The sequence below is a fragment of the Dama dama genome, unplaced genomic scaffold, assembly GCF_033118175.1.
Source record: "Dama dama isolate Ldn47 unplaced genomic scaffold, ASM3311817v1 ptg000041l, whole genome shotgun sequence".
In the NCBI taxonomy this organism is placed as follows: domain Eukaryota; kingdom Metazoa; phylum Chordata; class Mammalia; order Artiodactyla; family Cervidae; genus Dama; species Dama dama.
In genome coordinates this window covers 1,323,944-1,351,195 of record NW_026870879.1, presented here as the reverse complement: position 1 = coordinate 1,351,195, position 27,252 = coordinate 1,323,944, and positions in this window count along the sequence as shown.

Sequence of the window (27,252 nt, the reverse complement as noted above, 5' to 3'; positions counted from 1 at the left end):
GACTCTTCTCGCGGCGAGGGGGAAGTGTCATGGTTTTTCTCGAGTTGCGGCCGGAACCTGGGGTATATTCTCGAGTTACGTCGGGGAGGGCCCTTCCCGACACGTGTTTTTCAGCGACGTCAGGACTCCTGCCTAGGTGGGATGGACACCTGGGATTCTCGTCGAGCCTTGGCATGGCAATTGGGACGCGTCTTCACGTGAGGCGGGAGACCAGGGTCCCTTTCGACGTGCCACAGTCATCCTGGGACTCCTATCCATTTTCAAGAGGAGTCAGGCATCGTCTCCTTTGGAAACATTGATCTCCGGGGACCTCTCGAGTTTTCAAAGGATGTGAGGCCTCCGGTCGCGATGAGGCGGAGAACTAGGTCTTTCTCTGTGGTCTCCACAGGGGATTCAGACATCCCTTCGTCTTGGGAGATGCAAGACGAGCCTGCATTCAATTCACTGCAGCGATATCCGGCCTGACTTCGAGTCAGAGCACCTCGGTGTCCATTCCACTTGAGGCCACAAACTCAGGGTCTCTCTCACATACCTGTAGCTGAGAGAAGCCTCCTCTTGAGGTGCTTGTGGAAAGGTGGTATTCCTCTTGAGTCGAAGCCAGGGACTAAGCTCTCATCTCGAGTCGATTTGGGGTCCACAGAGCCCTTTCGTGTTGCTCCAGTGACCTCAGGATCCCTCTAGACTTGAGACAGTGATCTTGGGTTTTCTCTGGAGTGCCATCAAGGAAATCAAGGCTCCTTTCACGTTTGATGTGGAACACGGAATTGCTCTGCACGCAGTGCAGGGGAATCGGGCCTCATCTCGCGGCGAGGGGTAAGTCTCATGGTTTTTCTCGAGTTGCGGCCGGAACCTGGAGTATATTCTCGAGTTACGACGGGAAGGGCCCCTCCAGACACGTGTTTGTTCAGCGACGTCAGGACTCCTGCCTAGGTGCGAGGGACACCTCGGGATTCTCCTCGAATCTTGGCATGGCTATTGGGACGCGTCTCAACGTGAGGCGGAAGACCCAGGGTCCCTTTCCACGTGCCACAGGGATCCTGGGACTCCTATCCATTTTCAAGAGGAGTCAGGCATTGTCTCCTTTGGAAGCATTGATCTCCGCGGACCTCTCGAGTTTTCAAAGGATGTGAGGCCTCCGGTCGCGATGAGGCGGAGAACTAGTTCTTTCTCTGTGGTCTCCACAGGGGATTCAGACATCCCTTCTTATTGGGAGATGCAAGACGAGCCTGCATTCAATTCACTGCAGGGATATCCGGCCTTACTTCGAGTCAGAGCATCTCGGTGTCCATTCCACTTGAGGCCACAAACTCAGGGTCCCTCTCACATACCTGTACCTGAGAGAAGCCTCCTCTTGAGGTGCTTGTGGAAAGTTGGTATTCCTCTTGAGTCGAAGCCAGGGACTAAGCTCTCATCTCGAGTTGATTTGGCGTCCACGGAGCCCTTTCATGTTGCTCCAGTGACCTCAGGATCCCTCTAGACTTGAGACAGTGATCTTGGGTTTTCTCTGGAGTGCCATCAAGGAAATCAAGGCTCCTTTCACGTTTGATGTGGAACACGGAATTGCTCTGCACGAAGTGCAGTGGAATCGTGCCTCATCTAGCGGCGAGGGGGAAGTCTCATGGTTTTTCTCGAGTTGCGGCCGGAACCTGGGATATATTCTCGAGTTACGACGGGGAGGGCCCTTCCAGACACGTGTTTGTTCAGCGACATCCGGACTCCTGCCTAGGTGCGAGAGACACTTCGGGATTCTCCTCGAGTCTTGGCATGGCAATTGGGACGCGTCTCCACGTGAGGCGGGAGACCCAGGGTCCCTTTCCACGTGCCACAGGGATCCTGGGAATACTATCCATTTTCAAGAGGAGTCAGGCATCGTCTCCTTTGGAAGCATTGATCTCCGCGGACCTCTCGAGTTTTCAAAGGATGTGAGGCCTCCGGTCGCGTTGAGGCGGAGGACTAGGTCTTTCTCTGTGGTCTCCACATGGGATTCAGACATCCCTTCGTCTTGGGAGATGCAAGACGAGGCTGCAATCAATTCACTGCAGGGATATCTGGCGTTACTTCGAGTCAGAGCATCTCGGTGTCCATTCCACTTGAGGCCACAAAGTCAGGGTCCCTCTCACATACCTGTAGCTGAGAGAAGCCTCCTCTTGAGGGGCTTGTGGAAAGTTGGTATTCCTCTTGAGTCGAAGCCAGGAACTAAGCTCTCATCTCCAGTTGATTTGGGGTCCACGGAGCCCTTTCATGTTGCTCCAGTGACCTCAGGATCCCTCTAGACTTGAGACAGTGATCTTGGGTTTTCTCTGGAGTGTCATCAAGGAAATCAAGGCTCCTTTCACGTTTGATGTGGAACACGGTATTGCTCTGCACGCAGTGCAGTGGAATCGGGCCTCATCTCGCGGCGAGGGGGAAGTCTCATGGTTTTTCTCGAGTTGTGGCCGGAACCTGGGATATATTCTCGAGTTACGACGGGGAGGGCCCTTCCAGACACGTGTTTGCTCAGCGACGTCAGGACTCCTGCCTAGGTGCGAGGGACACCTCGGGATTCTCCTCGAGTCTTGGCATGGCAATTGGGACGCGTCTCCACGTGAGGCGGGAGATCCAGGGTCCCTTTCCAAGTGCCACAGGGATCCTGGGACTCCGATCCATTTGCAAGAGGAGTCAGGCATCGTCTCCTTTGGAAGCATTGATCTCCGCGGACCTCTCGAGTTTTCAAAGGATGTGAGGCCTCTGGTCGCGATGAGGCGGAGAACTAGGTCTTTCTCTGTGGTCTCCACAGGGGATTCAGACATCCCTTCGTCTTGGAGATGCAAGACGAGCCTGCATTCAATTCACTGCAGGGATATCCGGCCTTACTTCAATTCAGAGCATCTCAGTGTCCATTCCACTTGAGGCCACAAACTCAGGGTCCCTCTCACATACCTGTAGCTGAGAGAAGCCTCCTCTTGAGGTGCTTGTGGAAAGTAGGTATTCCTCTTGAGTCGAAGCCAGGGGCCAATCTCTCATCTCGAGTTGATTTGGGGTACACGGAGCCATTTCGTGTTGCTACAGAGACCTCAGGATCCCTCTAGACTTGAGAAAGTTATCTTGGGTTTTCCCTGGAGTGCCATCAAGGAAATCAAGGCTCCTTTCACGTTTGATGTGGAACACGGAATTGCTCTGCATGCAGCGCAGGGAAATCGGGCCTCATCTCGCGGCGATGGGGAAGTCGCATGGTTTTTCTCGAGTTGCGGCCGGAACCTGGGGTATATTCTCGAGTTACGACGGGGAGGACCCTTCCAGACACGTGTTTGTTCAGCGACGTCAGGACTCCTGCCTAGGTGCGAGGGACACCTCTGGATTCTCCTCGAGTCTTGGCATGTCAATTGGACGCGTCCACGTGAGGCGGGAGACCCAGGGTCCCTTTCCACCTGACACAGGGATCCTGGGACTCCTATCCATTTTCAAGAGGAGTCAGGCATCGTCTCCTTTGGAAACATTGATCTCCGCGGACCTCTCGAGTTTTCAAAGGATGTGAGGCCTCCGGTCGCGATGAGGCGGAGAACTAGGTCTTTCTCTGTGGTCTCCACAGGGGATTCAGACATCCCTTCTTATTGGGAGATGCAAGACGAGCCTGCATTCAATTCACTGCAGGGATGTCCGGCCTTACTTCGAGTCAGAGCATCTCGGTGTCCATTCCACTTGAGGCCACAAACTCAGGGTCCCTCTCACATACCTGTACCTGAGAGAAGCCTCCTCTTGAGGTGCTTGTGGAAAGTTGGTATTCCTCTTGAGTCGAAGCCAGGGACTAAGCTCTCATCTCGAGTTGATTTGGCGTCCACGGAGCCCTTTCATGTTGCTCCAGTGACCTCAGGATCCCTCTAGACTTGAGACAGTGATCTTGGGTTTTCTCTGGAGTGCCATCAAGGAAATCAAGGCTCCTTTCACGTTTGATGTGGAACACGGAATTGCTCTGCACGAAGTGCAGTGGAATCGTGCCTCATCTAGCGGCGAGGGGGAAGTCTCATGGTTTTTCTCGAGTTGCGGCCGGAACCTGGGATATATTCTCGAGTTACGACGGGGAGGGCCCTTCCAGACACGTGTTTGTTCAGCGACATCCGGACTCCTGCCTAGGTGCGAGGGACACTTCGGGATTCTCCTCGAGTCTTGGCATGGCAATTGGGACGCGTCTCCACGTGAGGCGGGAGACCCAGGGTCCCTTTCCACGTGCCACAGGGATCCTGGGAATACTATCCATTTTCAAGAGGAGTCAGGCATCGTCTCCTTTGGAAGCATTGATCTCCGCGGACCTCTCGAGTTTTCAAAGGATGTGAGGCCTCCGGTCGCGTTGAGGCGGAGGACTAGGTCTTTCTCTGTGGTCTCCACATGGGATTCAGACATCCCTTCGTCTTGGGAGATGCAAGACGAGGCTGCAATCAATTCACTGCAGGGATATCCGGCCTTACTTCGAGTCAGAGCATCTCGGTGTCCATTCCACTTGAGGCCACAAAGTCAGGGTCCCTCTCACATACCTGTAGCTGAGAGAAGCCTCCTCTTGAGGGGCTTGTGGAAAGTTGGTATTCCTCTTGAGTCGAAGCCAGGAACTAAGCTCTCATCTCCAGTTGATTTGGGGTCCACGGAGCCCTTTCATGTTGCTCCAGTGACCTCAGGATCCCTCTAGACTTGAGACAGTGATCTTGGGTTTTCTCTGGAGTGTCATCAAGGAAATCAAGGCTCCTTTCACGTTTGATGTGGAACACGGTATTGCTCTGCACGCAGTGCAGTGGAATCGGGCCTCATCTCGCGGCGAGGGGGAAGTCTCATGGTTTTGCTCGAGTTGCGGCCGGAACCTGGGGTATATTCTCGAGTTACGACGGGGAGGGCCCTTCCAGACACGTGTTTGTTCAGCGACGTCAGGACTCCTGCCTAGGTGCGAGGGACACCTCGGGATTCTCCTCGAGTCTTGGCATGGCAATTGGGACGCGTCTCCACGTGAGGCGGGAGACCCAGGGTCCCTTTCCACGTGCCAAAGGGATCCTGGGACTTCTATCCTTTTGCAAGAGGAGTCAGGCATCGTCTCCTTTGGAAGCATTGATCTCCGCGGACCTCTCGAGTTTTCAAAGGATGTGAGGCCTCCGGTCGCGTTGAGGCGGAGGACTAGGTCTTTCACTATGGTCTCCAAAGGGGATTCAGACATCCCTTCGTCTTGGGAGATGGAAGACAAGCCTGCATTTAATTCACTGCAGGGATATCCGGCCTTACTTCAAGTCAAAGTATCTCGGGGTCCATTCCACTTGAGGCGACAAACTCAGGGTCCCTCTCACATACCTGTAGCTGAGAGAAGCCTCCTCTTGAGGTGCTTGTGAAAAGTTGGTATTCCTCTTGAGTCGAAGCCAGGGACTAAGCTCTCATCTCGAGTCGATTTGGGGTCCACGGAAACCTTTCGTGTTGCTCCAGTGACCTCAGCATCCCTCTAGACTTGAGACAGTGATCTTGGGTTTTCTCTGGAGTGCCATCAAGGAAATCAAGGCTCCTTTCACGTTTGATGTGGAACATGGAATTGCTCTGCACGCAGTGCAGGGGAATCGGGCCTCATCTCGCGGCGAGGGGTAAGTCTCATGGTTTTTCTCGAGTTGCGCCCGGAACCTGTAGTATATTCTCGAGTTACGACGGGGAGGGCCCTTCCAGACACGTGTTTGTTCAGCGACGTCAGGACTCCTGCCTAGGTGCGAGGGACACCTCGGGATTCTCCTCGAATCTTGGCATGGCAATTGGGACGCGTCTCCACGTGAGGCGGGAGACCCAGGGTCCCTTTCCACGTGCCACAGGGATCCTGGGACTCCTATCCATTTTCAAGAGGTGTCAGGCATTGTCTCCTTTGGAAGCCTTCATCTCCGCGGACCTCTCGAGTTTTCAAAGGATGTGAGGCCTCCGTTCGCGTTGAGGCGGAGAACTAGGTCTTTCTCTGTGGTCTCCACAGGGGATTCAGACATTCCTTCTTCTTGGGAGATGCAAGACGAGCCTGCATTCAATTCACTGCAGGGATATCCGGCCTTACTTCGAGTCAGAGCATCTCGGTGTCCATTCCACTTGAGGCCACAAACTCAGGGTCCCTCTCACATACCTGTACCTGAGAGAAGCCTCCTCTTGAGGTGCTTGTGGCAAGTTGGTGTTGCTCTTCAGTCGAAGCAAGGGACTAAGCTCTCATCTCAAGTTGATTTGGGGTCCACGGAGAAATTTCGTGTTGCTCCAGTGACCTCAGGATCCCTCTAGAATTGAGACAGTGATCTTGGGTTTTCTCTGGAGTGCCATCAAGGAAATCAAGGCTCCTTTCACCTTTGATGTGGAACACGGAATTGCTCTGCACGCAGTGCAGGGGAATCGGGCCTCATCTCGCGGCGAGGGGGAAGTCTCATGGTTTTTCTCGAGTTGCGGCCGGAACCTGGGGTATATTCTCGAGTTAAGACGGGGAGGGCCCTTCCAGACACGTGTTTGTTCAGCGACGTCAGGACTCCTGCCTAGGTGGGAGGACACCTCGGGATTCTCCTCGAGTCTTGGCATGGCAATGGGGACGCGTCTCCACGTGAGGCGGGAGACCCAGTGTCCCTTTCCACGTGCCACACGGATCCTGGGACTCCTATCCATTTTCAAGAGGAGTCAGGCATCGTCTCCTTTGGAAGCATTGATCTCCGCGAACCTCTCGAGTTTTCAAAGGATGTGAGGCCTCCGGTTGCTATGAGGCGGAGAATTAGGTCTTTATTTGTGGTCTCCACAGGGGATTCAGACATCCCTTCGTCTTGGGAGATGCAAGACGAGCCTGCATTCAATTCACTGCAGGGATATCCAGCCTTAATTAGAGTCAGAGCATCTCGGTGTCCATTCCACTTGAGGCCACAAACTCAGGGTCCATCTCACATACCTGTAGCTGAGAGAAGCCTCCTCTTGAGGTGTTTGTGGAAAGTTGGTATTCCTCTTGAGTCGAAGCCAGGGACTAAGCTCTCATCTTGAGTATATTTGGGGTCCACGGAGCCCTTTCGTGTTGTTCCAGTGACCTCAGGATCCCTTTAGACTTGAGACAGTGATCTTGGTTTTCTCTGGAGTGCCATCAAGGAAATCAAGGCTCCTTTCACGTTTGATGTGGAACACGGAATTGCTCTCCACGCAGTGCAGGGGAATCGGGCCTCATCTCGCGGCGAGGGGGAAGTCTCATGGTTTTTCTCGAGTTGCGGCCGGAACCTGGTGTATATTCTCGAGTTACGACGGGGAGGTTCCTTCCAGACACGTGTTTGTTCAGCGACGTCAGGACTCATGCCTAGGTGCGAGGGACACCTCGGGATTCTCCTCGAGTCTTGGCATGGCAATTGGGACGCGTCTCCACGTGAGGCGGGAGACCCAGGGTCCCTTTCCACGTGCCACAGGGATCCTGGGACTCCTATCCATTTTCAAGAGGAGTCAGGCATCGACTCCTTTGGAAGCATTGATCTCCACGGACCTCTCAAGTTTTCAAAGGATGTGAGGCCTACGGTCGCGATGAGGCGGAGGACTGGGTCTTTCTAGGTGTTCTCCACAGTGGATTCAGACATCCCTTCGTCTTGGGAGTTGCAAGACGAGCCTGCATTCAATTCACTGCAGGGATATCCGGCCTTACTTCGAGTCAGAGCATCTCGGTGTCCATTCCACTTGAGGTCACAAACTCAGGGTCCCTCTCACATACCTGTAACTGAGAGAAATCTCCTCTTGAGGTGCTTGTGGAAAGTTGGGATTCCTCTTGAGTCTAAGCCAGGGAATAAGCTCTCATCTCGACTTGATTTGGGGTCCACGGAGCCCTTTTGTGTTGCTCCAGTGACCTCAGGATTCCTCTAGACTTGAGACAGTGATCTTGGGTTTTCTCTGGAGTGCCATCAAGGAAATCAAGGCTCCTTTGTCTTTTGATGTGGAACACGGAATTGCTCTGCACGCAGTGCAGGGGAATCAGGCCTCATCTCGCGGCGAGGGGGAACTCTCATGGTTTTTCTCGAGTTGCGGCCGGAACCTGGTGTATATTCTCGAGTTACGACGGGGAGGTTCCTTCCAGACACGTGTTTCTTCAGCGAAGTGAGGACTCCTGCCTAGGTGCGATGGACACCTCGGGGTTCTCCTCGAGTCTTGGCATGGCAATTGGGACGCCTCTCCATATGAGGCGGGAGACCCAGGGTCCCTTTCCACGAGCCACAGGGATCCTGGGACTCCTATCCATTTACAAGAGGAGTCAGTCATCGTCTCCTTTGGAAGCATTGATCTCCGCGGACCTCTCGAGTTTTCAAAGGATGTGATACATCCGGTCGCGATGAGGCGGAGGACTAGTTCTTTCTCTGTGGTCTCCACAGGGGATTCAGACATCCCTTCGTCTTGGGAGATGCAAGACGAGCCTGCATTCAATTCACTGCAGGGATATCCGGCCTTACTTCGAGTCAGAGCATCTCGGTGTCCATTCCACTTGAGGCCACAAACTCAGGGTCCCTCTCACATACCTGTAGCTGAGAGAAGCATCCTCTTGAAGTGATGGTGGAAAGTTGGTATTCCTCTTGAGTCGAATCCAGAGACTAAGGTCTCATCTCGAGTTGATTTGGGGTCCACGGAGCCCTTTCGTGTTGCTACAGTGACCTCAGGATCCGTCTAGACTTGAGACAGTGATCTTGGGTTTTCTCTGGAGTGCCATCAAGGAAATCAAGGCTCCTTTCACGTTTGATATGGAACACGGAGTTGCTCTGCACGCAGTGCAGGGGAATCGGGCCTCATCTTGCGGCGAGGGGGAAGTCTCATGTTTTTTCTCGAGTTGCAGCCAGAACCTGGGGTATATTCTCGAGTTACGATGGGGAGGGCCCTTCCAGACACGTGTTTGTTCAGCGACGTCAGAACTCCTGCCTAGGTGTGAGGGACACCTCAGGATTCTCCTCGAATCTTGGCATGGCAATTGGGACGCCTCTCCATATGACGCGGGAGACCAAGGGTCCCTTTCCACGAGCCACAGGGATCCTGGGACTCCTATCCATTTACAAGAGGAATCAGGCATCGTCTCCTTTGGAAGCATTGATCTCCGCGGACCTCTCGAGTTTTCAAAGTATGTGAGGCCTCCGGTGGCGATGAGGCGGAGGACTAGTTCTTTCTCTGTGGTCTCCACAGGGGATTCAGACATCCCTTCGTCTTTGGAGATGCAAGACGACCCTGCATTCAATTCACTGCAGGGATATCCAGCCTTAATTAGAGTCAGAGCATCTCGGTGTCCATTCCACTTGAGATCACAAACTCAGGGTCCCTCTCACATACCTGTAACTGAGAGAAAACTCCTCTTGAGGTGCTTGTGGAAAGTTGGTATTCCTCTTGAGTCTAAGACAGGGAATAAGCTCTCATCTCGACTTGATTTGGGGTCCACGGAGCCCTTTCGTGTTGCTCCAGTGACCTCAGGATCCCTCTAGACTTGAGACAGTGATCTTGGGTTTTCTCTGGAGTGCCATCAAGGAAATCAAGGCTCCTTTCTCTTTTGATGTGGAACACGGAATTGCTCTGCCCGCAGTGCAGGGGAATCGGGCCTCATCTCGCGGCGAGGGGGAACTCTAATGGTTTTTCTCGAGTTGCGGCCGGAACCTGGTGTATATTCTCGAGTTACGACGGGGAGGGCCCTTCCAGACACGTATTTCTTCAGCGAAGTGAGGACACCTGCCTAGGTGCGATGGACACCTCGGGGTTCTCCTCGAGTCTTGGCATGGCAATTGGGACGCTCTCCATGTGAGGCGGGAGACCCAGGGTCCCTATCCACGAGCCACAGGGATCCTGGGACTCCTATCCATTTACAAGAGGAGTCAGTCATCGTCTCCTTTGGAAGCATTGATCTCCGCGGACCTCTCGAGTTTTCAAAGGATGTGATGCCTCCGGTCGCGATGAGGCGGAGGACTAGTTCTTTCTCTGTGGTCTCCACAGTGGATTCAGACAGCCCTTCGTCTTGGGAGATGCAAGACGAGCCTGCATTCAATTCACTGCAGGGATATCCGGCCTTACTTCGAGTCAGAGCATCTCGGTGTCCATTCCACTTGAGGCCACAAACTCAGGGTCCCTCTCACATACCTGTAGCTGAGAGAAGCCTCCTCTTGAGGTGATTGTGGAAAGTTGGTATTCCTCTTGAGTCGAATCCAGGGACTAAGGTCTCATCTCGAGTTGATTTGGGGTCCACGGAGCCCTTTCGTGTTGCTCCAGTGACCTCAGGATCCCTCTAGACTTGAGACAGTGATCTTGGGTTTTCTCTGGAGTGCCATCAAGGAAATCAAGGCTCCGTTCACATTTGATGTGGAACACGGAATTGCTCTGCACGCAGTGCACGGAATCGGGCCTCAGCTCGGGGCTAGGGGGAAGTCTCATGGTTTTTCTCGAGTTGCGAGCGGACCCTGGGGTATATTCTCGAGTTACGACGGGGAGAGCCCTTCCAGACATGTGTTTGTTCAGCGACGCCAGGACTCGGGCCTAGGTGCGAGGGACAAATCGGGATTCTCCTCGAGTCTTGGCATGGCAATTGGGACGCGTCTCCACGTGAGGCGGGAGACCCAGGGTCCCTTTCCACGTGCCACAGGGATCCTGGGACTCCTATCCATTTTCAAGAGGAGTCAGGCATCGTCTCCTTTGGAAGCATTGATCTCCATGGACCTCTCGAGTTTTCAAAGGATGTGAGGCCTCCGGTCGCCATGAGCCGGAGAACTAGGTCTTTCCCTGTGGTCTCCACAGGGGATTCAGACATCCTTTCGTCTTGGGAGATGCAAGACGAGCCTGCATTCACTTCACTGCAGGGATATCCGGCCTTACTTCGAGTCAGAGCATCTCGGTGTCCATTCCACTTGAGGCCACATACTCAGGGTTCCTCTCACCTACCTGTAGCTGAGGGAAGCCTCCTCTTGAGGTGCTTGTCGAAAATTGGTAATCCTCTTGAGTCGAAGCCAGGGACTAAGCTCTCATCTCGAGTTGATTTGGGGTCCACGGAGCCCTTTCGAGTTGCTCCAGTGACCTCAGGATCCCTCTAGAATTGAGACAGTGATCTTGGCTTTTCTCTGGAGTGCCATCAAGGAAATCAAGGCTCCTTTCACGTTTGATGTGGAATACGGAATTACTCTGCACGCAGTGCAGGGTAATCGGGCCTCATCTCGCGGCGAGGGGGAAGTCTCATGATTTTTCTCGAGTTGCGGACCGAACCTGGGGTATATTCTCGAGTTACCACGGGGAAGGCCCTTCCAGACACGTGTTTGTTCAGCCACGTCAGGACTCCTGCCTAGGTGCAAGGGACACCTCGGGCTTCTCCTAGAGTCTTGGCATGGCAATTGGGACGCGTCTCCACGTGAGGCGGGAGACCCAGGGTCCCTTTCCACGTTCCACAGGCCTACTGGGACTCCTATCCATTTTCAAGAGAAGTCAGGCATCGTCTTCTATGGAAGCATTGATATCTGCGGACCTCTCGAGTTTTCAAAGGATGTGAGGCCTCCGGTCGCGATGAGGCGGAGAACTAGGTCTTTCTCTGTGGTCTCCACAGGTGATTCAGACATCCCTTCGTCTTGGGAGATGCAAGACGAGCCTGCATTCAATTCACTGCAGGGATATTCGGCCTTACTTCGAGTCAGAGCATCTCGGTGTCCATTCCACTTGAGGCCACAAACTCAGGGTCCCTCTCACATAACTGTAGCTGAGAGAAGCCTCCTCTTGTGGTGCTTGTGGAAAGTTGGTATTCTTCCTGGGTTGAAGCCAGGGACTAAGCTCTCATCTCGAGTTGATTTATGGTCCACGGAGCATTTTCGTACTGCTCCAGTTACCTCAGGATCGCTCTAGACTTGAGACAGTGATCTTGGGTTTTCTCTGGAGTGCCATCAAGGAAATCAAGGCTCCGTTCACATTTGATGTGGAACACGTTATTGCTCTGCACCCAGTGCTAGGGAATCGGGCCTCATCTCGGTGCGAATGGGAAGTCTCATGGTTTTTCTTGAGTTGCGGACGGACCCTGGGGTATATACTCGAGTTAGAAGGGAAGGGCCCTTCCAGACACGTGTTTGTTCAGCAACGTCAGTACTCCTGCCTAGGTGCTAGGGGCACATCGGTATTCTCTTCGAGTCTGGGCATGACAATTGGGACGCGTCTCCACGTGAGGCGGGAGACCAAGGGTCCCTTTCCACGTGCCACAGGGATCCTGGGACTCCTATCTATTTTCAAGAGGAGTCAGGCATCGTCTCCTTTGGAACCGTTGATCTCCTCGGACCTCTCCAGTTTTGAAAGGATGTGAGGCCTCCGGTCGCGATGAGGCGGAGAACTAGGTCTTTCTCTGTGGTCTCCACAGGGGATTCAGACATCCCTTCGTCTTGGGAAATGCAAGACGAACCTGCATTCAATTCACTGCAGGGATATGCGGCCTTACTCCGAGTCAGAGCATCTCGGTGTCCATTCCACTTGAGGCCACAAACTCAGGGTCCCTCTCACATACCTGCAGCTGAGAGAAGCCTCCCCTTGAGGAGCTTGTGGAAAGTTGGTATTCCTCTTGAGTAGAAGTCAGGGACTAAGCTCTCATCTCGAGTTGATTTGGTTTCCACAGAGCCCTTTCGTGTTGCTCCACTGACCTCAGGATCCCTCTAGACTTGAGACAGGGATCTTGGGTTTTCTCTGGAGCGCCATGAAGGAAATCAGGCTCCTTTCACGTTTGATGTGGAACACGAAATTGCTCAGCACGCAGTGCAGGGGAATCGGGCCTCATCTCGTGGAGAGGTGGAAGTCTCATGGTTTTTCTCTAGTTGCGGCCGGAACCAGGGGTATATTCTCGAGTTACGACGGGGAGGGCCCTTCCAGACACGTGTTTGTTCAGCGACATCAGGACTCCTGCCTAGGTGCGAGGGACATCTCGGGATTCTCCTCGAGTCTTGGCATGGCAATTGGGACGCGTCTCCACGTGAGGCGGGAGACCCAGGGTCCCTTTCCACGAGCCACAGGGATCCTGGGACTCCTATCCATTTTCAAAAGGAGTCAGGCATCGTCTCCTTTGGAAGCATTGATCTCCGCGGACCTCTCGAGTTTTCAAAGGATGTGAGGACTCCGGTCACGATGAGGCGGAGAACTCGGTCTTTCTCTGTGGTCTCCACAGGGGATTCAGACAACCCTTCGTCTTGGGAGATGCAAGACGAGCCTGCATTCAATTCACTGCAGGGATATCCGGCCTTACTTCGAGTCAGAGCATCTCGGTGTCCATTCCACTTGAGGCCACAAACTCAGGGTCCCACTCACATACCTGTAGCTGAGAGAAGCCTCCTCTTGAGGTGCTTGTGGAAAGTTGGTATTCCTCTTGAGTCGAAGCCAGGGACTAAGCTCTCATCTCGAGTTGATTTGGGGTCCACGGAGCATTTTCTTGTTTCTCCAGTGACCTCAGGATCCCTCTAGACTTGAGACAGTGATCTTGGGTTTTCTCTGGAGTGCCATCAAGGAAATCAAGGCTCCGTTCACATTTGATGTGGAACACAGAATTGCTCTGCACGCAGTGCACGGAATGGGGCCTCATCTCGGGGCGATGGGGAAGACTTATGGTTTTTCTCGAGTTGCGGCCGGAACCTGGGGTATATTCTCGAGTTACGACGGGGAGAGCCCTTCCAGACATGTGTTTGTTCAGCGACGGCAGGACTCGGGCCTAGGTGCGAGGGACACCTCGGGATTCTCCTCGAGTCTTGGCATGGCAATTGGGACGCGTCTCCACGTGAGGCGGGAGACCCAGTGTCCCCTTCCACGTGCCACAGGGATCCTGGGACTCCTATCCATTTACAAGAGGAGTCAGTCATCGTCTCCTTTGGAAGCATTGATCTCCGCGGACCTCTCGAGTTTTCAAAGGATGTGATGCCTCCGGTCGCGATGAGGCGGAGGACTAGTTCTTTCTCTGTGGTCTCCACAGGGGATTCAGACAGCCCTTCGTCTTGGGAGATGCAAGACGAGCCTGCATTCAATTCACTGCAGGGATATCCGGCCTTACTTCGAGTCAGAGCATCTCGGTGTCCATTCCACTTGAGGCCACAAACTCAGGGTCCCTCTCACATACCTGTAGCTGAGAGAAGCCTCCTCTTGAGGTGATTGTGGAAAGTTGGTATTCCTCTTGAGTCGAATCCAGGGACTAAGGTCTCATCTCGAGTTGATTTGGGGTCCACGGAGCCCTTTCGTGTTGCTCCAGTGACCTCAGGATCCCTCTAGACTTGAGACAGTGATCTTGGGTTTTCTCTGGAGTGCCATCAAGGAAATCAAGGCTCCGTTCACATTTGATGTGGAACACGGAATTGCTCTGCACGCAGTGCACGGAATCGGGCCTCAGCTCGGGGCTAGGGGGAAGTCTCATGGTTTTTCTCGAGTTGCGAACGGACCCTGGGGTATATTCTCGAGTTACGACGGGGAGAGCCCTTCCAGACATGTGTTTGTTCAGCGACGCCAGGACTCGGGCCTAGGTGCGAGGGACAAATCGGGATTCTCCTCGAGTCTTGGCATGGCAATTGGGACGCGTCTCCACGTGAGGCGGGAGACCCAGGGTCCCTTTCCACGTGCCACAGGGATCCTGGGACTCCTATCCATTTTCAAGAGGAGTCAGGCATCGTCTCCTTTGGAAGCATTGATCTCCATGGACCTCTCGAGTTTTCAAAGGATGTGAGGCCTCCGGTCGCCATGAGCCGGAGAACTAGGTCTTTCCCTGTGGTCTCCACAGGGGATTCAGACATCCTTTCGTCTTGGGAGATGCAAGACGAGCCTGCATTCACTTCACTGCAGGGATATCCGGCCTTACTTCGAGTCAGAGCATCTCGGTGTCCATTCCACTTGAGGCCACATACTCAGGGTCCCTCTCACCTACCTGTAGCTGAGGGAAGCCTCCTCTTGAGGTGCTTGTCGAAAATTGGTAATCCTCTTGAGTCGAAGCCAGGGACTAAGCTCTCATCTCGAGTTGATTTGGGGTCCACGGAGCTCTTTCGAGTTGCTCCAGTGACCTCAGGATCCCTCTAGAATTGAGACAGTGATCTTGGCTTTTCTCTGGAGTGCCATCAAGGAAATCAAGGCTCCTTTCACGTTTGATGTGGAATACGGAATTACTCTGCACGCAGTGCAGGGTAATCGGGCCTCATCTCGCGGCGAGGGGGAAGTCTCATGGTTTTTCTCGAGTTGCGGACCGAACCTGGGGTATATTCTCGAGTTACCACGGGGAAGGCCCTTCCAGACACGTGTTTGTTCAGCCACGTCAGGACTCCTGCCTAGGTGCAAGGGACACCTCGGGCTTCTCCTCGAGTCTTGGCATGGCAATTGGGACGCGTCTCCACGTGAGGCGGGAGACCCAGGGTCCCTTTCCACGTTCCACAGGCCTACTGGGACTCCTATCCATTTTCAAGAGAAGTCAGGCATCGTCTTCTATGGAAGCATTGATATCTGCGGACCTCTCGAGTTTTCAAAGGATGTGAGGCCTCCGGTCGCGATGAGGCGGAGAACTAGGTCTTTCTCTGTGGTCTCCACAGGTGATTCAGACATCCCTTCGTCTTGGGAGATGCAAGAGGAGCCTGCATTCAATTCACTGCAGGGATATTCGGCCTTACTTCGAGTCAGAGCATCTCGGTGTCCATTCCACTTGAGGCCACAAACTCAGGGTCCCTCTCACATAACTGTAGCTGAGAGAAGCCTCCTCTTGTGGTGCTTGTGGAAAGTTGGTATTCTTCCTGGGTTGAAGCCAGGGACTAAGCTCTCATCTCGAGTTGATTTATGGTCCACGGAGCATTTTCGTACTGCTCCAGTTACCTCAGGATCGCTCTAGACTTGAGACAGTGATCTTGGGTTTTCTCTGGAGTGCCATCAAGGAAATCAAGGCTCCGTTCACATTTGATGTGGAACACGTTATTGCTCTGCACCCAGTGCTAGGGAATCGGGCCTCATCTCGGTGCGAATGGGAAGTCTCATGGTTTTTCTTGAGTTGCGGACGGACCCTGGGGTATATACTCGAGTTAGAAGGGAAGGGCCCTTCCAGACACGTGTTTGTTCAGCAACGTCAGTACTCCTGCCTAGGTGCTAGGGGCACATCGGTATTCTCTTCGAGTCTTGGCATGACAATTGGGACGCGTCTCCACGTGAGGCGGGAGACCAAGGGTCCCTTTCCACGTGCCACAGGGATCCTGGGACTCCTATCTATTTTCAAGAGGAGTCAGGCATCGTCTCCTTTGGAACCGTTGATCTCCTCGGACCTCTCCAGTTTTGAAAGGATGTGAGGCCTCCGGTCGCGATGAGGCGGAGAACTAGGTCTTTCTCTGTGGTCTCCACAGGGGATTCAGACATCCCTTCGTCTTGGGAAATGCAAGACGAACCTGCATTCAATTCACTGCAGGGATATGCGGCCTTACTCCGAGTCAGAGCATCTCGGTGTCCATTCCACTTGAGGCCACAAACTCAGGGTCCCTCTCACATACCTGCAGCTGAGAGAAGCCTCCCCTTGAGGAGCTTGTGGAAAGTTGGTATTCCTCTTGAGTAGAAGCCAGGGACTAAGCTCTCATCTCGAGTTGATTTGGTTTCCACAGAGCCCTTTCGTGTTGCTCCACTGACCTCAGGATCCCTCTAGACTTGAGACAGGGATCTTGGGTTTTCTCTGGAGCGCCATGAAGGAAATCAGGCTCCTTTCACGTTTGATGTGGAACACGAAATTGCTCAGCACGCAGTGCAGGGGAATCGGGCCTCATCTCGTGGAGAGGTGGAAGTCTCATGGTTTTTCTCTAGTTGCGGCCGGAACCAGGGGTATATTCTCGAGTTACGACGGGGAGGGCCCTTCCAGACACGTGTTTGTTCAGCGACATCAGGACTCCTGCCTAGGTGCGAGGGACATCTCGGGATTCTCCTCGAGTCTTGGCATGGCAATTGGGACGCGTCTCCACGTGAGGCGGGAGACCCAGGGTCCCTTTCCACGAGCCACAGGGATCCTGGGACTCCTATCCATTTTCAAAAGGAGTCAGGCATCGTCTCCTTTGGAAGCATTGATCTCCGCGGACCTCTCGAGTTTTCAAAGGATGTGAGGACTCCGGTCACGATGAGGCGGAGAACTCGGTCTTTCTCTGTGGTCTCCACAGGGGATTCAGACAACCCTTCGTCTTGGGAGATGCAAGACAAGCCTGCATTCAATTCACTGCAGGGATATCCGGCCTTACTTCGAGTCAGAGAATCTCTGTGTCCATTCCACTTGAGGCCACAAACTCAGGGTCCCACTCACATACCTGTAGCTGAGAGAAGCCTCCTCTTGAGGTGCTTGTGGAAAGTTGGTATTCCTCTTGAGTCGAAGCCAGGGACTAAGCTCTCATCTCGAGTTGATTTGGGGTCCACGGAGCATTTTCTTGTTGCTCCAGTGACCTCAGGATCCCTCTAGACTTGAGACAGTGATCTTGGGTTTTCTCTGGAGTGCCATCAAGGAAATCAAGGCTCCGTTCACATTTGATGTGGAACACAGAATTGCTCTGCACGCAGTGCACGGAATGGGGCCTCATCTCGGGGCGATGGGGAAGACTTATGGTTTTTCTCGAGTTGCGGCCGGAACCTGGGGTATATTCTCGAGTTACGACGGGGAGAGCCCTTCCAGACATGTGTTTGTTCAGCGACGGCAGGACTCGGGCCTAGGTGCGAGGGACACCTCGGGATTCTCCTCGAGTCTTGGCATGGCAATTGGGACGCGTCTCCACGTGAGGCGGGAGACCCAGTGTCCCCTTCCACGTGCCACAGGGATCCTGGGACTCCTATCCATTTTCAAGAGGAGTCAGGCATCGACTCCTTTGGAAGCATTGATCTCCGCGAACCTCTCAAGTTTTCAAAGGATGTGAGGCCTACGGTCGCGATGAGGCGGAGGACTGGGTCTTTCTCGGTGTTCTCCACAGTGGATTCAGACATCCCTTCATCTTGGGAGATGGAAGACGAGCCTGCATTCAATTCACTGCAGGGATATCCGGCCTTACTTCGAGTCAGAGCATCTCGGTGTCCATTCCACTTGAGGTCACAAACTCAGGGTCCCTCTCACATACCTGTAACTGAGAGAAAACTCCTCTTGAGGTGCTTGTGGAAAGTTGGTATTCCTCTTGAGTCTAAGACAGGGAATAAGCTCTCATCTCGACTTGATTTGAGGTCCACGGGGCCCTTTCGTGTTGCACCAGTGACCTCAGGATCCCTCTAGACTTGAGACAGTGATCTTGGGTTTTCTCTGGAGTGCCATCAAGGAAATCAAGGCTCCTTTCACGTTTGATTTGGAACACGGAATTGCTCTGCATGCAGTGCAGGGGAATCGGGGCTCATCTCCAGGCGAGGGGGTAGGCTCATTGTTTTTCTCGAGTTGCGGCCGGAACCTGGGGTATATTCTCGAGTTACGACGGGGAGGGCCCTTCCAGACACGTGTTTGTTCAGCGACGTCAGGACTCCTGCCTAGGTGCGAGGACAACTCGGGATTCTCCTCGAGTCTTGTCATGGCAAAGGGCACGCGTCTCCACGTGAGGCGGGAGACTCAGGGTCCCTTTCCACGTGCCACAGGGATCCTGGGACTCCTATTCATTTTCAAGAGGAGTCAGGCGTCGTCTCCTTTGGAAGCATTGATCTCCGCGGCCTCTCGAGTTTTCAAAGGATGTGAGTATTCCGGTCGCAATGTGGCAAGAACTAGGTCTTTCTCTGTGGTCTCCACAGGGGATTCAGACATCCCTTTGTCTTGGGAGATGCAAGATGAGCCTGCATTCAATTCACTGCAGGGATATCTGGCCTTACTTCGAGTCAGCGCATATCGGTGTCCATTCCACTTGAGGCCACAAACTCAGGGTCCCTCTCACATACCTGTATATGAGAGAAGCCTCCTCTTGATGTGCTTATGGAAAGTTGTTATTCCTCTTGAGTCGAAGACAGGGACTAAGCTCTCATCTCGAGTTGATTTGGGGTCCACGGAGACCTTTCGTGTTGCTCCAGTGACCTCAGGATCCCTCTGGACTTGAGACAGTGATCTTGGGTTTTCTCTGGAGTGCCATCAAGGAAATCAAGGCTCCTTTCACGTTTGATGTGGAACACGGAATTGCTCTGCCCGCAGTGCAGGGGAATCGGGCCTCATCTCGCGGCGAGGGGGAACTCTAATGGTTTTTCTCGAGTTGCGGCCGGAACCTGGGGTATATTCTTGAGTTACGACGGGGAGGGCCCTTCCAGACACGTATTTCTTCAGCAAAGTGAGGACACCTGCCTAGGTGCGATGGACACCTCGGGGTTCTCCTCGAGTCTTGGCATGGCAATTGGGACGCCTCTCCATGTGAGGCGGGAGACCCAGGGTCCCTATCCACGAGCCACAGGGATCCTGGGACTCCTATCCATTTACAAGAGGAGTCAGTCATCGTCTCCTTTGGAAGCATTGATCTCCGCGGACCTCTCGAGTTTTCAAAGGATGTGATGCCTCCGGTCGCGATGAGGCGGAGGACTAGTTCTTTCTCTGTGGTCTCCACAGGGGATTCAGACAGCCCTTCGTCTTGGGAGATGCAAGACGAGCCTGCATTCAATTCACTGCAGGGATATCCGGCCTTACTTCGAGTCAGAGCATCTCGGTGTCCATTCCACTTGAGGCCACAAACTCAGGGTCCCTCTCACATACCTGTAGCTGAGAGAAGCCTCCTCTTGAGGTGATTGTGGAAAGTTGGTATTCCTCTTGAGTCGAATCCAGGGACTAAGGTCTCATCTCGAGTTGATTTGGGGTCCACGGAGCCCTTTCGTGTTGCTCCAGTGACCCCAGGATCCCTCTAGACTTGAGACAGTGATCTTGGGTTTTCTCTGGAGTGCCATCAAGGAAATCAAGGCTCCGTTCACATTTGATGTGGAACACGGAATTGCTCTGCACGCAGTGCACGGAATCGGGCCTCATCTCGGGGCTAGGGGGAAGTCTCATGGTTTTTCTCGAGTTGCGAACGGACCCTGGGGTATATTCTCGAGTTACGACGGGGAGAGCCCTTCCAGACATGTGTTTGTTCAGCGACGCCAGGACTCGGGCCTAGGTGCGAGGGACAAATCGGGATTCTCCTCGAGTCTTGGCATGGCAATTGGGACGCGTCTCCACGTGAGGCGGGAGACCCAGTGTCCCTTTCCACGTGCCACAGGGATCCTGGGACTCCTATCCATTTTCAAGAGGAGTCAGGCATCGTCTCCTTTGGAAGCATTGATCTCCATGGACCTCCCGAGTTTTCAAAGGATGTGAGGCCTCCGGTCGCGATGAGGCGGAGAACTAGGTCTTTCCCTGTGGTCTCCACAGGGGATTCAGACATCCTTTCGTCTTGGGAGATGCAAGACGAGCCTGCATTCACTTCACTGCAGGGATATCCGGCCTTACTTCGAGTCAGAGCATCTCGGTGTCCATTCCACTTGAGGCCACATACTCAGGGTCCCTCTCACCTACCTGTAGCTGAGTGAAGCCTCCTCTTGAGGTGCTTGTCGAAAATTGGTAATCCTCTTGAGTCGAAGCCAGGGACTAAGCTCTCATCTCGAGTTGATTTGGGGTCCACGGAGCCCTTTCGAGTTGCTCCAGTGACCTCAGGATCCCTCTAGAATTGAGACAGTGATCTTGGGTTTTCTCTGGAGTGCCATCAAGGAAATCAAGGCTCCTTTCACGTTTGATGTGGAATACGGAATTACTCTGCACGCAGTGCAGGGTAATCGGGCCTCATCTCGCGGCGAGGGGGAAGTCTCATGGTTTTTCTCGAGTTGCGGACCGAACCTGGGGTATATTCTCGAGTTACCACGGGGAAGGCCCTTCCAGACACGTGTTTGTTCAGCCACGTCAGGACTCCTGCCTAGGTGCAAGGGACACCTCGGGCTTCTCCTCGAGTCTTGGCATGGCAATTGGGAGGCGTCTCCACGTGAGGCAGGAGACTCAGGGTCCCTTTCCACGTGCCACAGGGATCCTGGGACTCCTATCCATTTTCAAGAGGAGTCAGGCATCGTCTCCTTTGGAAGCATTGATCTCCGCGGACCTCTCGGGTTTTCAAAGGATGTGAGGCCTCCGGTCGCGATGAGGTGGAGAACTAGGTCTTTCTCTGTAGTCTCCACAGGGGATTCAGACATCCCTTCGTCTTGGGAGATGCAAGGCGAGCCTGCATTCAATTCACTGCAGGGATATCCGGCCTTACTTCGAGTCAGAGCATCTCCGTGTCAATTCCACTTGAGGCCACAAACTCAGGGTCCCTTTCACATACTTGTAGCTGAGAGAAGCCTCCTCTTGAGGTGCTTGTGGAAAGTTGGTATGACCCTTGAGTCGAAGCCAGGGACTAAGCTCTCATCTCGAGTTGATTTAGGGTCCACGGAGCCCTTTCCTGTTGCTCCAGTGACCTCAGGATCCCTCTAGACTTGAGACAGTGATCTTGGGTTTTCTCTGGAGTGCCATCAAGGAAATCAAGGCTCCTTTCACGTTTGATGTGGAACACGGAATTGCTCTGCACGCAGTGCAGGGGAATCAGGCCTCATATCGCGGCGAGGGGGAAGTCTCATGGTTTTTCTTGAGGTGCGGCCGGAACCTGGGGATATTCTCGAGTTACGACGGGGAGGGCCCTTCCAGACACGTGTTTGTTCAGCGACGTCAGGACTCCTGCCTAGGTGCGAGGGACACCTCGGGATTCTCCTCGAGTCTTGGCATGGCAATTGGGACGGGTCTCCACATGAGGCGGGAGACCCAGGGTCCCTTTCCTCGTGCCACAGGGATCCAGGGACTCCTATCCATTTTCAAGAGGAGTCAGGCATCGTCTCCTTTGGAAGCAATGATCTCCGTGGATCTCTCGAGTTTTCAAAGGATGTGAGGACTCCGGTCGCGATGAGCGGAGAACTAGGTCTTGCTCTGTGGTCTCCAAAGGGGATTCAGACATCCCTTCGTCTTGGGAGATGCAAGACGAGCCTGCATTCAATTCACTGTTGGGATATCCGGCCTTACTTCGAGTCAGAGCATCTCAGTGTCCATTCCACTTGAGGCCACAAATTCAGGATCCCTCTCAGATACCTGTAGCTGACAGAAGCCTCCTCTTGAGGTGCTGGTGGAAAGTTGGTATTCCTCTTCAGTCGAAGCCAGGGACTAAGCTCTCATCTCGAGTTGATTTGGGGTCCACGGAGCCCTTTCGTGTTGCTCCAGTGACCTCAGGATCCCTCTAAACTTGAGACAGTATTCTTGGGTTTTCTCTGGAGTGCCAACAAGGAAATCAAGGCTCCTTTCACGTTTGATGTGGAACACGGAATTGCTCTGCACGCAGTGCAGGGGAATCGGGCCTCATCTCGCGGCGAGGGGGAAGTCTCATGGTTTTTCTCGAGTTGCGGCCGGAACCTGGGGTATATTCTCGAGTTACTACGGGGAGGTCCCTTCCAGACTCGTGTTTGTTCAGCGACGTCAGGATTCCTGCCTAGGTGCGAGGGACAGCTCGGGATTCCCTTCGATTCTTGGCGTGGTAATTGGGATGCGTCTCTACGTGAGGCGGGAGACCCAGGGTCCCTTTCCACGTGCCACAGGGATCCTTGGACTCCTTTCCATTTTCAAGTCATCGTCTCCTTTGGAAGCATTGATCTCCGCGGACCTCTCGAATTTTCAAAGGATGTGAGGCCTCCGTTCGCGGTGAGGCGGAGGACTAGGTTTTTCTCTGTGGACTCCAAAGGGGATTCAGACATCCCTTCGTCTTGGGAGATGCAAGACGAGCCTGCATTCAATTCACTGCAAGGATATCCGGCCTTACTTCGAGTCAGAGCATCTCGGTGTCCATTCCACTTGAGGCCACAAACTCAGGGTCCCTCTCACATACGTGTAGCTGAGAGAAGCCTCCTCTTGAGGTGCTTGTGGAAAGGTGGTGTTCCTCTTGAGTCGAAGTCAAGGACTAAGCTCTCATCTCGAGTTGACTTGGGGTCCACGGAGCCCTTTCGTGTTGCTCCATGACCTCAGGATCCCTCTAGACTTGAGACAGTGATCTTGGGTTTTCTCTGGAGTGCCATCAAGGAAATCAAGGCTCCTTTCACGTTTGATGTGGAACCCGGAATTGCTCTGCACGCAGTGCAGGGGAATCGGGCCTCATCTCGCGGCGAGGGGATAGGCTCATGGTTTTTCTCGAGTTGCGGCCGAAACCTGCGGTATATTCTCGAGTTACGACGGGGAGGGCCCTTCCAGACTTGTGCTTGTTCAGCGACGTCAGGATTCCTGCCTAGGTGCGAGGGACAGCTCGGGATTCCCTTCGATTCTTGGCGTGGTAATTGGGACGCGTCTCTACGTGAGGCGGGACACCCAGGGTCCCTTTCCACGTGCCACAGGGATCCTGGGACTCCTATCCATTTTCAAGTCATCGTCTCCTTTGGAAGCATTGATCTCCGCGGACCTCTCAAATTTTCAAAGGACGTGAGGCCTCCGTTCGCGGTGAGGCGGAGGACAAGGTTTTTCTCTGTGGACTCCAAAGGGGATTCAGACAACCCTTCGTCTTGGGAGATGCAAGACGAGCCTGCATTCAATTCACTGCAGGGATATCCGGCCTTACTTCGAGTCAGAGCATCTCGGTGTCCATTCCACTTGAGGCCACAAACTCAGGGTCCCTCTCACATACCTGTAGCTGAGAGAAGCCTCCTCTTGAGTTGCTTGTGGAAAGTTGGTATTCCTCTTGAGTCGAAGCCAGGGACTAAGCTCTCATCTCGAGTAGATTTGGTTTCCACGGAGCCCTTTCGTGTTGCTCCAGTGACCTCAGGATCCCTCTAGACTTGAGTCAGTGATCTTGGGTTTTCTCTGCAGTGCCATCAAGGAAATCAAGGCTCCTTTCACGTTTGATGTGGAACACGGAATTGCTCTGCACGCAGTGCAGGGGAATCGGGCCTCATCTCGCGGCGAGGGGGAAGTCTCATGGTTTTTCTCGAGTTGCGGCCGGAACCTGGGGTATATTCGCGAGTTACGACGGGGAGGGCCCTTCCAGACACGTGTTTGTTCAGCGACGTCAGGACTCCTGCCAAGGTGCGAGGGACACCTCGGGATTCTCCTCGAGTCTTGGCATGGCAATTGGGACGCGTCTCCACGTGAGGCGGGAGACCTAGGGTACCTTTCCACGTGCCACAGGGATCCTGGGACTCCTATCCATTTTCAAGAGGAGTCAGGCATCATCTCCTTTGGAAGCATTGATCTCCGCAGACCTCTCGAGTTTTCAAAGGATGTGAGGCCTCCGGTCGCGATGAGGCCGAGGACTAGGTCTTTCTCTGTCGTCTCCACAAGGGATTCAGACATCCCTTCGTCTTGGGAGATGCAAGACGAGCCTGCATTCAATTCACTGCAGGGATATCCGGCCTTACTTCGAGTCAGAGCATCTCGGTGTCCATTCCACTTGAGGCCACAAACTCAGGGTCCCTCTCACATACCTGTAGCTGAGAGAAGCCGCCTCTTGAGGTGCTTGTGGAAAGGTGGTGTTCCTCTTGAGTAGAAGCCAAGGACTAAGCTCTCATCTCGAGTTGACTTGGGGTCCACGGAGCCCTTTCATGTTGCTCCAGTGACCTCAGGATCCCTCTAGACTTGAGACAGTGATCTTGGGTTTTCTCTGGAGTGCCATCAAGGAAATCAAGGCTCCTTTCACGTTTGATGTGGAACACGGAATTGCTCTGCACGCAGTGCAGGGGAATCGGGCCTCATCTCGCAGCGAGGGGGAATTCTCATGGTTTTTCTCGAGTTGCGGCCGGAACCTGGGGTATATTCTCGAGTTACTACGGGGAGGGCCCTTCCAGACACGTGTTTGTTCAGCGAAGTCAGCACTCCTGCCTAGGTGGGATGGACACCTTGGGATTCTCCTCGAGTCTTGGCATGGCAATTGGGAGGCGTCTCCACGTGAGGCAGGAGACTCAGGGTCCCTTTCCACGTGCCACAGGGATCCTGGGACTCCTATCCATTTTCAAGAGGAGTCAGGCATCGTCTCCTTTGGAAGCATTGATCTCCGCGGACCTCTCGGGTTTTCAAAGGATGTGAGGCCTCCGGTCGCGATGAGGTGGAGAACTAGGTCTTTCTCTGTAGTCTCCACAGGGGATTCAGACATCCCTTCGTCTTGGGAGATGCAAGGCGAGCCTGCATTCAATTCACTGCAGGGATATCCGGCCTTACTTCGAGTCAGAGCATCTCCGTGTCAATTCCACTTGAGGCCACAAACTCAGGGTCCCTTTCACATACTTGTAGCTGAGAGAAGCCTCCTCTTGAGGTGCTTGTGGAAAGTTGGTATGACCCTTGAGTCGAAGCCAGGGACTAAGCTCTCATCTCGAGTTGATTTAGGGTCCACGGAGCCCTTTCCTGTTGCTCCAGTGACCTCAGGATCCCTCTAGACTTGAGACAGTGATCTTGGGTTTTCTCTGGAGTGCCATCAAGGAAATCAAGGCTCCTTTCACGTTTGATGTGGAACACGGAATTGCTCTGCACGCTGTGCAGGGGAACCGGACCACATCTCGCGGCGAGGGGGATGTCTCATGGTTTTTCTCGAGTTGCGGCCGGAACCTGGTGTACATTCTAAAGTTACTACGGGGAGGGCCCTTCCAGACACGTGTTTGTTCAGCGAAGTCAGGACTCCTGCCTAGGTGCGAGGGACACCTCGGGATACTCGTCGAGTCTTGGCATGGCAATTGGGACGGGTCTCCACGTGAGGCGGAAGACCCAGTGTCTCTTTCCACGTGCCAAAGGGATCCTGAGACTCCTATCCATTTTCAAGAAGAGTCAGGCATCGTCTCCTTTTGAAGCATTGATCTCCCCGGACCTCTCGAGTTTTCAAAGGATGTGAGGCCTCCGGTCGCAATGAGGCGGAGAACTAGGTCTTTCTCTGTGGTCTCCACAAGGGATTAAGACACCCCTTCGTCTTGGGAGATGCAAGACGAGCCTGCATTCAATTCACTGCAGGGATATCCGGCCTTACTTCGAGTCAGAGCATCTCGGTGTCCATTCTACTTGAGGCCACAAACTCAGGGTCCCTCTCACATACCTGTAGCTGAGAGAAGCCTCCTCTTGAGGTGCTTGTGGAAAGTTGGTATTCCCCTTGAGTCGAAGCCAGGGACTAAGCTCTCATCTCGAGTTGATTTAGGGTCCATGGAGCCCTTTCGTGTTGCTACAGTGACCTCAGGATCTCTCTAGACTTGAGACAGTGATCTTGGGTTTTCTCTGGAGTGCCATCAAGGAAATCAAGGCTCCTTTCACGTTTGATGTGGAACACGGAATTGCTCTGCACGCAGTGCAGGGGAATCGGGCCTCATCTCGCGGCGAGGGGGAAGTCTCATGATTTTTCTCGAGTTGCGGCCGGAACCTGGGGTACATTCTCAAGTTACTACGGGGAGGGCCCTTCCAGACACGTGTTTATTCAGCGACGTCAGGACGCCTGCCTAGGTGCCAGGGACACCTCGGGATTCTCCTCGAGTCTTGGCATTGCCATTGGAACGTGTCTCCACGTGAGGCGGGAGACCCAGGGTCCCTTTCCACGTGCCACACGGATCCTGGGACTCCTATCCATTTTCAAGAGGAGTCAGGCATCTTCTCCTTTGGAAGCATTGATCTCCGCGGACCTCTCGAGTTTTCAAAGGATGTGAGGCCTCCGGTCGCGATGAGGTGGAGAACTAGGTCTTTCTCTGTGGTCACCACAGGGCATTCAGACATCCCTTCGTCTTGGGAGATGCAAGACGACCCTGCATTCAATTCACTGCAGGGATATTCGGCCTTACCTCGAGTCAGAGCATCTCGGTGTCCATTCCACTTGAGGCCACAAAATCAGGGTCCCTCTCACATAACTGTAGCTGAGAGAAGCCTCCTCTTGAGGTGCTTGTGGAAAGTTGGTATTCCTCTTGAGTCGAAGCCAGGGACTAAGCTCTCATCCGAGTTGATTTGGGGTCCACGGAGCACTTTCGTGTTGCTCCAGTGACCTCAGGATCCCTCTAGACTTGAGACAGTGATCTTGGGTTTTCTCTGGAGTGCCATCAAGGAAATCAAGGCTCCCATCATGTTTGATGTGGAACACGGAATTGCTCTGCACGCAGTGCAGGGTAATTGGGCCTTATCTCGCGGCGAATTTGAAGTCTCATTGTTTTTCCCGAGTTCCGGCCGGAATCTGGGGTATATTCTCGAGTTACGACGGGGAGGGCCCTTCCAGAAACGTGTTTGCTCAGCGACGTTAGGACTCCTGCCTAGGTGCGAGGGACACCTCGGGATTCTCCTCGAGTCTTGGCATGGCAATTGGAACGCGTCTCCACGTGAGGCGGGAGACCCAGGGTCCCTCTCCACGT